At 42.8% G+C, this 14,742-nt stretch overlaps 1 protein-coding gene across 1 annotated transcript in view; it reads right to left on the minus strand.

Annotated features, from left to right (window-relative positions):
* Nucleotides 1-14,742, minus strand: part of LOC126355227 (longitudinals lacking protein, isoforms A/B/D/L) — a 718,131-nt gene that overhangs the window by 1,075 nt on the left and 702,314 nt on the right. The gene's annotated exons all lie outside the window — the stretch shown is intronic.

Raw genomic sequence — 14,742 nt, forward strand, 5'->3', positions numbered from 1 at the left:
ATAGATGAATACTGAGGGAGGAGAGGACAGATTAGTCATAACTCTAGTTCAGAGGGACTCATTTAAAAGGAGAGAGAGAGAGAGAGATAGGGAGAGAAAGACATTTGGCACACATGCTACACAGCCATAACCTTATTAATAAGTAGTCCTTCTTAGTTGTGATACTGCACATTTGAAAATAATATGATTTTCATCACCTTTGCATGTTGAGACACTAGCACATATTCAACCCTTAAACCATGAGCTTCTCAGGGGATTATATTATCTGACAAAAAAAATGTGGAGCATCCAGATGATATCGTCAAATGTCAGTGTAACTTTGTATGTGTACATGGTAGGGATCTAACTGATTAGGGTTGTAATTCTGTGTGACAGGTAGAATGGCCACCAGAATGCATTAGTGTTCTTGATATTTAGTGTCAGCAGACCCGGTAGGATATATAAGAGGCATGAACAGCATCAGGTGTTAAGCAATTACTGTGAAGAACATGAAGGTACCACATATTCATGTGAGGCAGCATTAACAGCACCTGACAATTTGAAAGGGGCCTCATTGTGGGTCTCTATTTGGATAGCTGGTCCAATTAGTATGCAATATCCAGATTTTTGGGTCATTTGGATGTGACAGTGGCCCAATTGTGGACTGCATGAGAACATGAGGGTAGGCATACTTGTCATCAAGGTTCCAGTCAACCACGTATGCCAACAACAAGAAAAGATTGCCACATTGAGCACCAAATGCATCACAACCCCTTCACATCTGTGCCTGCCATTTGAGAACATGTAATGAACTCCTTGCGAAATTCTGTGTCACCCCAGACAATTGGTCAGAGACTAGCATCATCTGGACTAGGGAATTATGGTCCAGCACATAGGCTGCCGTTTACACCACAACACAAATGGCTGCATTGGAGTGGTGCCATGAGTGGGTAGTGTGGAGCGTGTGGAGCAGTGCCATGACAGGGAAACATGGACTCCTGATGAGTGACACAGCATTGTGTTCAGTGATGAATAGCTGTTATCCACTAACCTGGATGACTATTATCGTGGTGATCTACAAGGAGGTTCAATTCTCCCAATGTTTTGCAGAGGCACTGCAATGATACTCTCAGTGATTTGATGTGGGTAGCCATCATGTCATGACTGGTAGTGATTGAGGGAATTCTGACAGCACAACAGTACATCACTGACGTCTTGCAGCCTCATGTGACAGGCTTGTGGTGCCAGTTTTCAACAGGATAATGCTTGTACACACAAACACAAGCACACACAAATACACATGCTCTATGAACTATTTGCATAACATAGGGGTACACCTGTGGCAATTAAGAGCCCCAGCTCTGTCCCTGATAGAATATGCGTGGGACCAACTCAGACATCAACTTCATCACAGTGCCTGTATCCAGGATATCACAGACCAGTTAGAACAGTTGTGGATCAGCTTTCTTCAAGAGAGAACACAACAGCTATGTGACACCCTTCCCAACTGAATCACTCCATGCAGCCACGTCAAAGGAGATGCAGTGTCTTACTGATAAGTGGGCACATACAGCCATGTTCTTTGTAAGCTTGACTTAATATTATAATTACTGAAATACTATCATATAACCTCTTAACCCATGAAGTTTCATTATGTTTTCTCCTCCCCTTCTGTGTGCTTAACTTCATATGTTGTAACAGTGATGACCTCTGAGCTGTCATGCTTCTCACTTTTCTTCCCTTGCGTTACACGCAGTGTGTCTGGATTCACTGAAAAAGGTTTTAAACAAGTGCCTCAGTGTGCTGGTATCCAGAGAAATCTCACTCATCTTCTATATTATGTATTTCCTTATTGTTGGGATGCTGAGACCTAGCAGCACACTTAGGAAGTTAAATTTGATCAGGGTCTCATTTAGTCTGCTTTCATTACAAAAAAATTTCACTTTTGGCCTTTGTCACCAACAGTTCTTCTTTTGGATCATTCATGAATGGAACAGGTAAAGGGGAAAAAGATGTACTCAAAATAGTTTCTTTTACATATTGTAAGATGGCTTACAGAGCAGAGATGTAGATATACAACCCTTCTCTACCCTCCTCCACACCATTTTCCTTGTGATCTATTTCAACTGGTTTGACATATAATCCTACCAATTATCATATGTAACAAGAAATCAGTCTACCTGTATCTGGTAAAATTCACTCTGCGTCCATATTATGATCATCTTACCCTACTGTCTGGCTCTCTCCCTACCCATCAGCTCATCCACATTCACCCAACCACTTTATTCGTTTCCTAGTTTATGTGCACTTCTACAGCTCAACACTTCATGCATTTGGTGAGTGGCATTGAGTCACAGAAAGGAACAATGAAAAAGAATACTTAAAAATACTGACAGCTTTTGGACAGTCCTCAAGAAGCAGAGCTTTCACACAACTCACAATACAAGGCCATTGTCATCAGGCACTAGAGCCCAGCTGTGGCTGTGACTATGTCTCACATGAGAAGCAGTCTACAAGGGGTAGCTGGGGGCAGGGAGAGGGGTTAAGAAAGAAGCATGGGGCAGGGAAGGGGAGGGATAGCTGGGTAGGGGTAAGAAAATATGCTATTGCTGCCTATGGGAGCATGCATGGATGCAGTGCAGATACGATAGGTCTGGTAGGTGTAGCATTGGGTGGCTGTATTGGAGCTGGAAAGGGGGGGGGGGGGGAGGGGGAGGGGGAGGAAAGAAGAGAAGTAGAGAAGAGGACAGAACTTGTACGTGTTTTGGTGGAATAAAAGGCATGCATGTGCTGGAGTAGGTGCAGGGAAGGGGATATGGAAACGGAGGACAAGGGCTAGTGACAGTTGAGGCTAGGGGCTTATGGGAATGAAGGATATGTTGTAAGCAGAGTAACCACCTGCACAATTCAGAAAAACTGGTGTTGGTGGGAAGAATGGATAACACAGGCTGTGAAGCAGTCATTAAAGTGAAGCATAACATGTTTGGCAGCATTTTCACTAACTGGGTGTCCAGCTGTCTCTTGGCAACAGTTTGGCCCATGGACTTGGCATCATTGGACACTACCTTTCCGTATGCCTGACTGACACCAGACCCATAATTTCTTCTATAATTACATCTACATCTACATCTACATCTACATCTACATCCATACTCCGCAAGCCACCTGACGGTGTGTGGCAGAGGGTACCCTGAGTACCTCTATCAGTTCTCCTTTCTATTCCAGTCTCGTATTGTTCGGGGAAAGAAGGATTGTTGGTATGCTTCTGTGTGGGCTCTAATCTCTCTGATTTTATCCTCATGGTCTCTTCGCGAGATATACATATAAGACAGCAATATACTGCTTGACTCTTCGGTGAAGGTATGTTCTCAAAACTTTAACAAAAGCTCGTACCGAGCTACTGAGCATCTCTCCTGCAGAGTCTTCCACTGGAGTTTATCTATCATCTCCATAATGGTTTCACGATTACTAAATGATCCTGTAATTAAGTGTGATGCTATCTGTTGGATCTTCTCTATCTCTTCTATCAACTCTTTCTGGTACGGATCCCATACTGCTGAGCAGTATTCAAGCAAAGGGCGAACAAGTGTACTTCCTTTGTTTTCGGATTGCATTTCCTTAGGATTCTTCCAATGAATCTCAGTGTGGCATCTGCTTTACTGACAATCAACTTGATATGATCATTCCATTTCAAATCACTCCTAATGCGTACTCCCAGATAATTTATGGAATTAACTGCTTCCAGTTGCTGACCTGCTATTTTGTAGCTAAATGATAATCAATCTATCTTTCTATGTATTTGCAATACATTACATTGAGATCGAATTGCCATCCCTGCACCATGCGTCAATTCACTGCAGATCCTCCTGCATTTCAGTACAATTTTGCATTGTTACAACCTCTCGATACACCACAGCATCATCTGCAAAAAGCCTCAGTGAACTTCTGATGTCATTCAAAAGGTCATTTATGTATATTGCGAATAGCAACAGACCAATGATGCTCCCCTGCGGCACACCTGAAATTACTCTTACTTCAGAAGATTTTTCTCTATTGAGAATGACATGCTGCGTTTTGCTATCTAGGAACTCTTCAATCCAATCACACAATTGGTCTGATAGTCCATATGCTTACTTTGTTCATTAAACAACTATGGGGAACTGTATCGAATGCCTTGCAGAAGTCAAGGAACACGGCATCTACCTGTGAACCCGTGTCTATGGCCCTCTGAATCTCGTGGACGAATAGCGCCAGCTGGGTTTCACACGACCGTCTTTTTCTAAACCCATTCTGATTCCTACAGGGTAGACTTGTAGTCTCCAGAAAAGTCATTATACTCCAACATAATACGTGCTTCAAAATTCTACAACTGATCGACGTTAGAGATATAGGTCTATAGTTATGCACATCAGTTCGATGTCTCTTCTTGAAAACGGGGATGACCTGTGCCCTTTTCCAATCTTTTGGAATGCTACACTCTGCCAGAGACCTACGGTACACCGCTCCAAGAAGGGGGCAAGTTCCTTTGCGTACTCTGTGTAAAATCAAACTGGTATCCCATCAGGTCCAGGTTCCTCTTTTGAGTGATTTTAATTGTTTTTCTATCCCTCTGTTACCTATTTCGATACCTACTGTTTTGTCATCTGTGCGACAATCTAGAGAAGGAACTACAGTGCAGTCTTCCTCTGTGAAACAGCTTTGGAAAAAGACATTTAGTATTTCAGCCTTTAGTCTGTCATCCTCTGTTTCAGTACCATTTTGGTCACAGTGTCTGGACATATTGTTTTGATCCACCTACCACTTTGACATAAGACCAAAATTTCTTAGGATTTTCTGCCAAGTCAGTACATAGAACTTTACTTTCGAATTCATTGAACGCCTCTTGCATAGCCCTCCTCACACTACATTTTGTCTGTCTGCAAGGCTTTGGCTATGTTTATGTTTGCTGTGAAGTTCCCTTTGCTTCCGCAGCAGTTTTCTAACTCGGTTGTTGTACCACAGTGGCTCTTTTCCATCTCTTATGATCTTGTTTGGCACATACTCGTTTAATGCATATTGTATGATGGTTTTGAACTTTGTCCACTGATCCTCAACACTATCTGTACTTGAGACAAAACATTTGTGTTGAGCCGCCAAGTACTCTGTAATCTGATTTTTGCCACTTTTGCTAAACAGAAAAATATTCCTACCTTTTTTAATATTTCTATTTACAGCTGAAATCATCGATGCAGTAACCTCTTTATGATCACTGATTCCCTGTTCTGCATTAACTGTTTCAAATAGTTCGGGTCTGTTTTTCACCAGAAGGTCTAATATGTTATCGCCACAAGTCGGTTCTCTGTTAATCTGCTCAAGGTAGTTTTTTGATAAAGCACTTGAAAAAATTTCACTGGATTCTTTGTCCCTGCCACCCGTTATGAATGTTTGAGTCTCCCAGTCTATATCCAGCAAATTGAAATCTCCACTCAGAACTATAACATAATGGGGAAATCTACATGAAATATTTTCCAAATTATCCTTCAGGGTCTCAGCCACAACAGCTGCTAAGCCAAGGGGCCTATAGAGACATACAATTACTATGTCTGAGCCTGCTTTAACCATGACCTTCAACCAAATTATTTCACATTTTGGATCTCCGTCAATTTCCTTCGATACTATCGCACTTGTTATCGCTATGAACACGCCTCCCCCTTCACTGTCCAGCCTGTCTCTGTGGTATACATTCCAATCTGAGTTTAGGATTTCATTACTGTTTACGCCTGGTTTCAGCGAACTTTCTGTCCCTAGTACTACATGGGCGTTGCGACCGTTTATTAATGAGAGCAGTTCTGGGACCTTTCTATAGATGCTCCTGTAGTTTACTATTAGCACATTAATACTGTTATTCCCTGTTGCATTTTGCCTACTCCTACCTTGCCGTGTCTCAGGAGGCATCTTGTTGGGCTTAGGTAGGGAATTCTCTAACCTAAAATACCCCCATGTGCACTCCACACATACTCTGCTACCCTTGTAGCCGCTTCTGGCATGTAGTGCACACCTGACCTATTCAGGGGGACCCTACATTTCTCCACTCGATAGTGGAGGTCGAGAAATTTGTACCCCAGATCTCTGCAGAATCGTCTGAGCCTCTGGTTTAAGCCTTCCACTCGTCTCCAAACCAGAGGACCGTGATCGATTCTAGGAACGATACTACAAATAGTTAGCTCTATTTCCACCCTGCGAGCAAGGCTTTCCGCCTTCACCAATTTCGCCAACTGTCTGTACGAACTGAGGATGACCTCAGAACCCAGACAGCAAGAGTCATTGGTGCCAACATGAGCAACAATTTGCAGTTGGGTGCACCCAGTGCTCTCTATCGCTGCCAGCAGGGCCTCCTCCACATCTCGGATGAGACCTCCTGGCAAGCAGACAGAGTGAACACCTTCTCCTTGAAGGTATCACTTGCAAATAAATCTGCAATGCAGCAATGGGCACCCTCATACCAACATCTTATGCTAACCTATTCATGAACCACCAAGAGTAATTCTACCTAACCATACAGAAACCCAAGCCCTCATCACCTGGTTCAGATTCACTGATGACATCTTCAAGATCCTGACCGAGGGTGAGGACACACTATCCACATTGCTCCAGAATCTCAACACCTTCTCCTCCATTTGTTTTACCTGGTCCATCTCAGCCCAACAATCCAACTTTCTTGATATCAACCTTCACCCCAGAGATGGCTACATTAGTACCTCTTTTTGCATCAAACCTATGAACTACCATCAATACTTCCTCTTTGACAGGTGCCACCTACAGTCACTGATCATATTATTAAACATATCCAATTTTTTGACAGTTCCTTTATTTTTGGGGTTTGGTTTTGTAAAGTGGGTCATCTATCACTGTTTTGATACGCTGCATATTGTTAAAGAGTTGTTATTGCATGAAAGTCCAGATTCACAAAGAAGTAAGCCCCAACCTGATATTAAGCTTTTCATTGTGGTTTCTAGTATGCACATTTTCTAGGAGTAACAGTACTATATTACCTCATGTTTGGTTCTTTATTATGCCACAACATCATATGTGCAGGAGTCCATCCCCGGTAGCTGAGTGGTCAGCGCAACTGATTGTCAATCCTAAGGACCTGGGTAGGATTCCCGGCTGGTTCGGAGATTTTCTCCACTCAGAGACTGGGTGTTGTGTTGTCCTAATAATCATCATTTCATCCCCATTGACACGCAAGACACCGAAGTGGTGTCAAATCAAAAGACTTGCACCAGGCAAGCAGTTTACCTGACAGGAGGCCCTCGTCACACGACATTATTATTATTATACGTGCAAGAAATAAAAACAGGCACTTGCAATTCAGCAAACAGTTGACACTAGGCAGTACTGTAGAGTGAAACACTTCCTTTCAAATAATCTGACTGCCTCTGTGGAAAAGATTAATAAAACCCAAATTTCTTCAGCAAATCTACAAAAATACTTCAGTGTTTTGCAAGGCAATTAATGCTTGGCTGCCAAAAACCTGGAAATAAAATAAAACCAGAAAACTAAAACTAATAACATATTTTAGCCTTCCATAAGTATGTGAATGTATTTAAATTTTTTGCTAGCTCTTGGCCACAGAAATCCATTTTGTTTTCATTTGACATGAGAGTTGTTAACGAAGAAGAAACAGCAAAGTCACTAAACCTAAACACGTGAAACGTGGAGACTACCGCCCTCTCCACTGCAACTCTGACTGCTCTGCAAATGCACGAATCTGGCTTGCCAGAAGAATTTTTCCGACTAGTGTCTGGCTGCTAACTGCTACTGGTGATACAGCTAACAGCCGTACTTCAAGCAGCCACAACTGGAAGCAAGTACCAGTAGTGTTCATCTGCGACTCAACTGCACATTCAAACGCGACTCAACTGCACATGTGCACAAGACCACTGGTTGAGAGCTCCAACGTCAGGGGCATAATGGGGCCCCTTAGGGATGTGGCAGCAAGAGAGGGGAAGAAAACCAATGTGCACTCGATGTGCATACCGGGGGGAGTCATTCCAGATGGGGAAAGGGTCCTTCCGGATGCCATGAAGGGTACAGGGTGCACCTATCTGCAGGTGGTCGCTCATGTCGGCACCAATGATGTGTGTTGCTATGGATCGGAGGAAATCCTCTCTGGTTTCCAGCGGCTATCTGATTTGGTGAAGACTGCCAGTCTCGCTAGCGGGATGAAAGCAGAGCTCACCATATGCAGCATCGTCGACAGGACTGACTGCGGACCTTTGGTACAGAGCCGAGTGGAGGGTCTAAATCAGAGGCTGAGAGAGTTCTGCGACCATGTGGGCTGCAGATTCCTAGACTTGCGCCATAGGGTGGTGGGGTTTCGGGTTCCGCTGGATAGGTCAGGAGTCCACTACATGCAACAAGCGGCTACATGGGTAGCAGGGGTTGTGTGGCATGGGCTGGGCGGTTCTTTAGGTTAGATGGCCTCGGACAAGTACAGAATGGGCAACAGCCTCAACGGGTGCGGAGCAAAGTCAGGACATGCGGGGACCAAGCAGCAATCGGTATTGTAATTGTAAACTGTCGAAGCTGCATTGGTAAAGTACCGGAACTTCAAGTGCTGATAGAAAGCACCAAAGTTGAAATCGTTATAGGTACAGAAAGCTGGCTGAAGCCAGAGATAAATTCTGCCGAAATTTTTACAAAGGTACAGAAGGTGTTTAGAAAGGATAGATTGCATGCAACCGGTGGTGGAGTGTTCGTCGCTGTTAGTAGTAGTTTATCATGTAGTGAAGTAGAAGTGGATAGTTCCTGTGAATTATTATGGGTGGAGGTTACACTCAACAACCGAACTATGTTAATAATTGGCTCCTTTTACCAACCTCTCGACTCAGCAGCATTAGTGGCAGAACAACTGAGAGAAAATTTGGAATACATTTCACATCAATTTTCTCAGCATATTATAGTCTTAGGTGGAGATTTCAATTTACCAAATATACACTGGGACACTCAGATGTTTAGGACGGGTGGTAGGGACAGAGCATCGAGTGACATTATACTGAGTGCACTATCCGAAAATTACCTCGGGCAATTAAACGGAGAACCGACGCGTGGAGATAACATCTTGGACCTACTGATAACAAACAGACCCAAACTTTTCGACTCTGTATGTGCAGAACAGAGAATCAGTGATCATAAGGCCATTGCAGCATCCCTGAATGTGGAAGTTAATAGGAATATAAAAAAAGGGAGGAAGGTTTATCTGTTTAGCAAGAGTAATAGAAGGCAGATTTCAGACTACCTAACAGATCAAGACGAAAATTTCTGTTCCAACACTGACAATGTTGAATGTTTATGGAAAAAGTTCAAGGCAATCGTAAAATGCGTGGTACAACAACAAAGTTAGGAAACTACTGCGAAAGCAAAGAGAGCTTCACTCCAAAACCTCTTAGACAAACAGAAGCTAAACGATGTCAAAGTTAGCGTAAGGATGGCTATGCATGAAGCATTCAGTGAATTCGAAAGTAAAATTCTATGTACCGACTTGACAGAAAATCCTAGGAAGTTCTGGTCTTATGTTAAATCAGTAAGTGGCTCGAAACAGCATATCCAGACACTCTGGGATGATGATGGCATCGAAACAGAGGATGACATGCGTAAAGCTGAAATACTAAATTCCTTTTTCCAAAGCCGTTTCACAGAAGATGACCGCACTGCAGTTCCTTCTCTAAATCCTCGCACAAACGAAAAAACGGTTGACATCGAAATAAGTGTCCAAGGAATAGAAAAGCAACTGGAATCACTCAACAGAGGAAAGTCCACTGGACCTGACGGGATACCAATTCGATTCTACACAGAGTATGCGAAAGAACTTGCCCCCCTTCTAACAGCCATGTACCGCAAGTCTCTAGAGGAATGGAAGGTTCCAAATGTTTGGAAAAGAACACAGGTAGTCCCAGTCTTCAAGAAGGGTCGTTGAGCAGATGCGCAAAACTATAGACCTATATCTCTGACGTCGATCTGTTGTAGAATTTTAGAACATGTTTTTTGCTCGAGTATCATGTCATTTTTGGAAACCCAGAATCTACTCAGTAGGAATCAACATGGATTCCGAAAACAGCGACCGTGTGAGACCCAACTCGCTTTATTTGTGTATGAGACCCAGAAAATATTAGATACAGGCTCCCAGGTAGATGCTATTTTTCTTGAGTTCCGGAAGGCATTCGATACAGTTCCGCACTGTGTCCTGATAAACAAAGTAAGAGCCTACGGAATATCAAACCAGCTGTGTGGCTGGATTGAAGAGTTTTTAGCAAACAGAACACAGCATGTTGTTATCAATGGAGAGACATCTACAGACGTTAAAGTAACCTCTGGTGTGCCACAGGGGAGTGTTATGGGACCATTGCTTTTCACAATATATATATAAATGACCTAGTAGATAGTGTCTGAAGTTCCATGCGGCTTTTCACGGATGATGCTGTAGTATACAGAGAAGTTGCAGCATTAGAAAATTGTAGCGAAATGTAGGAAGATCTGCAGCGGATAGGCACTTGGTGGACGGAGTGGCAACTGACCCTTAACATAGACAAATGTAATGTATTGTGAATACATAGAAAGAAGGATCCTTTATTGTATGATTATATGATAGTGGAACAAACACTGGTAGCAGTTACTTCTGTAAAATATCTGGGAGTATGCATGCGGAACGATTTGAAGTGGAATGATCATATAAAATTAATTGTTGGTAAGGCAGGTACCAGGTTGAGATTCATTGGGAGGGTCCTTAGAAAATGTAGTCCATCAACAAAGGAGGTGGCTTACAAAATACTCATTCAACCTATACTTGAGTACTGCTCATCAGTGTGGGATCCGTACCAGATCGGGTTGACGGAGGAGATAGAGAAGATCCAAAGAAGAGCTGCGAGTTTCATCACAGGGTTATTTGGTAACCGTGATAGCGTTACAGAGATGTTTAACAAACTCAAGTGGCAAACTCTGCAAGAGAGGTGCTCTGCATTGTGGTGTAGCTTGCTCGTCAGGTTTCGAGAGGGTGCGTTTCTGGATGAGGTATCGAATATATTGCTTCCCCCTACTTATACCTCCCGAGGAGATCACGAATGTAAAATTAGAGAGATTAGAGGGCGCACAGAGGATTTCAGACAGTTGTTCTTCCCACGAACCATACGAGGCTGGAACAGGAAAGAGAGGTAATGACAGTGGCACGTAAAGTGCCACAGACCATTGGGTGGCTTGCGGAGTATAAATGTAGATGTAACTGCTCAAATGAACCTAATGTAAACCATTGTGAAATCAGGGGCATTGGAATCAATTTGTTGTTACAAAGTATTACATAGTCCTCGTCCTAAGGCCTTTGACACATTTTCGTGTTGGCAGACAATTGTGTGTTCACTGTGTTTTGTCACTGGACATGGCTCATTTCCTCTGCAACTTAAGTTTATTTTGGTTTTCTTTCTCTCATTTATGTTTCATTGTTGCAGTATTATTTTGCAGTTGCAGGCTAAAGTAAAATTCTTCAGTAAAGTATCATTTCTTACCAACCAAAAGCACAAAAATTTAACTGAAAACTAACACAATGAAAAATTCATGGAATTCTAAAAAATTTCTAGGTTTTTTCCTTGTTTTCGCCCAGATGAAAAAATTTCCAGGTTTTTCCCCCATTTCCTGGTTGTCCCAGGGCATAAACATCCTTCTCACCCGTCACCTACGATCCCCAAAATACCCACAGTCCAGCCACAAAAAAGCACTCCCCCTGTGACTCAGTACCACCCAGAAGAGCAACTGAATCACATTCTCTGCCAGGGTTTCAAGTATCTCTCATTGTGCCCAGAAATGAGAAACATCCTCCCCACCCCTCCCACAGGGGTATTCCACTGCCCAGGTAACTTAAGCGATACCCTTGTCTGGACCTACTCCACCCCTGTTCTCAAACCCTTACCTCATTGCACATATTCCTGCAATATAGACCCACATGAAAGACCTGTCTCATACATACTCCCACCACCCCCCTAATCCAGTCCTTTCACTGGCATCTCATACTGCGTCATAGGCAGGGCCACCTATGAAAGCAGCCATGTGATCTACAAACATAAGTACAACCACTGTGCTGAATTCTATGTGGGCAGGACAACTAACAAGCTGTCCATTTGGCTATACACAAACTGTAGCCAAGAGACAGCTGGACCAGCCAGATACTGAACGTGCCACCTAGCACGATGAGATTTACTTTAATAACTGCTTCACATCCTGTGCCACACATCATTCCCACCAACACTAGCACTTCTGAACTGTGTAGGTGGGAACTTTCCCTAAACAGATCCTTCATTCTCATAGCATTTGCGAGTCACTGTCCTACACCTCCTCGTCTCCTTCCCTACCCAGCTCCTGTAAACACACACTTTGTATTCCTCAATTGCATCTTCAAGTCCTTTCCTCTTCTGTACTTCTCTCTTCTTCATATCCCCTCCCCCAATACAGCCACCTGATACTGCACCAAGCAGCTCTATCCTGAGCCTACCAATTACTGGCATGTTCTCACAGGCAGCACTAGTATCTTCCCTACCCCTATGTAGCTATGCCTTGCCCTCCCTGCCCCATGTTTCCTTCTTACCCCAGCTACCCATCTTAGGTTCACAAAAGCTGTCAGTATTATTAGTGTTCTTTCTTATTGTGCCTGGCTGTGACTCAGGGACTCCTAAATGTGGTGAGTAGCAGTCTATCCTTTCCATATTGTTGTCAAGAAAGAGACTAGATTAGATACCCTTGTTTATTCCATATAATCTCAGTAATAATATCTTCCACAGGTTCTAAGGGAAGTGACCCTCAATGTTGTGGACAAGCACAACACTTCTATTTACAGAGTAACACAAAACTTACTTGTAAAAATTAGTATAATCATATAAAAGTATTAAAAAAGTGAATGGATAAAGATAGCCACACACTATATAACTGAACTGTTGAGCATTCAATAAGCATATAAAATAGGTTGGAAAGATTGGTAAAATTTCATGCAAAGATCTTCTATAGAGCTAGAGAATACACAAAACACATATGACCACACTGTCCCGTGGATGCAGCTCTACCAAAGAGAGTACATATCATGCGGAGTGGGTGAGAGGAGTGATGGAAAAAAAGACTGAGACCAAGTAAGGTGGCTCAGTGGTTAGCATACTGGACTCACATTTGGGAGGATTCCATATCTGTAATTCCTGGATTAGCTTTTCCATGATTTCCCTAAATTGCTTCAGGCAATTGCCCGGAATCGTTCATTTGAAAGGGCATGGCTGTCTTCCTTCCCCATCCCTCCCTAATCCAATGTGGCCAATGACCTAGCTGTTTGGTCCCTTCCCCCAAGTAAACCAACAAGAAGACTGTGGGCTTGGTGTGAAAGGTAATAAGAAAAGAGGAGAAAAATCTGGCACTGAGGAGTCCACCCTGGAACAGGAAGGGAGAATTGTATGATGCACATAAGGAAGTAAAGAAATGGAATGGAAGAAGTGAACAGAATGGAGAAAGAGAGAGCTCAAGATTTCTTGACTGGAATGAGAAAGTGGGGTTGGGATGGGCATAAAGACAGTTGTGACAATATGCTAGTGGATATTGAGCCTAGGAGGATTGCATGTTGTAAGAAAAGCTCCCAACTAAGCAATTCAGAGAAAAGGGTGGATGGGACGGGGAGGGGGTGGTCAGACATCCAGATAACACAGATTGTGAAGCAGCCTTTGAAGTCAAGCATGTTGTGTTCAGCAGCATAATCTGCCTCTGGATGATCAACTCTCCTCCTGGCCACAGCTGGATACTGGCTGTCCATTGGGCAGCCAGTTATGTGGTGGTCATGCACACATAAAAGTCTATGCATAAGTTATGGGAAAAGTAGTGTATAACATGATTCTTTTCATGCAAAGACCTGCCTCTGATAGGGTGGGAAATGTCTATAACAGGACTGAAATAGTGGTTTTCATAAGACATATACAGAGGGATAAGACTCTCGTGGCAAAAGGTTGAGACTAGGTGGGCGTAAGGACAGATCAGGGTATTTCATCTATTGTGTAGGTGACACAATGATTTAGTATGCATTGACACTACAAGACATAAATTTCTTTCCTTTTAATGTTTTATGACTATGTCTATCAATTTCAAACTTATGGAGACCGTTGACTACAAATTTTGTTGGAGAATAAATATGAAGAAGTTATGGTAATGGAATGGGAGACCTCTTCCTTCCATTCCTTCTCCTAAATCTCAAAACAGTAAAGAAGAGTGTTTTCAAAAATTTAGAATCCAATAATTGATTTTGATAGTTAGGATCTCGCTCAGTTTTAGTATTATACAAGAACAACCTCCAGTAATCAGCAAATAAATCAGTTATTTGAATCTATTATTAACTGCTGCAAACCCAAAATTAAATATCACCAGTTATTTGCATTACCAGATTGTTGCGCCATATATGGAATATCAGAGTCAAGGGTCAAACTTTACACAACATTTCACTAGCAGCATGGGCAGTTGGGAGGAGAGGGGGGGGGGGGGGGGGGTGTTGCTCATATACTTCCCTAGCAAATTGATATTTAGAAGGTCTGTTGTATAAAGAATTGCACAAAAAGCTCATGTTCGGCATGCTGCATATCGAGGTTGCTGACCCCTGTGCTGCAATGTATAGCAAAAAGCTTTTCCTTGAGACAAGAATGTAAAATTTGTACAAGAAATCCTTGCTACCATCTGATGATGGTGTCATGCTGGAGAAAATTTACATCAAAATCAATC

Source organism: Schistocerca gregaria, chromosome 3 (assembly GCF_023897955.1).
Source record: "Schistocerca gregaria isolate iqSchGreg1 chromosome 3, iqSchGreg1.2, whole genome shotgun sequence".
Classification (NCBI taxonomy): domain Eukaryota; kingdom Metazoa; phylum Arthropoda; class Insecta; order Orthoptera; family Acrididae; genus Schistocerca; species Schistocerca gregaria.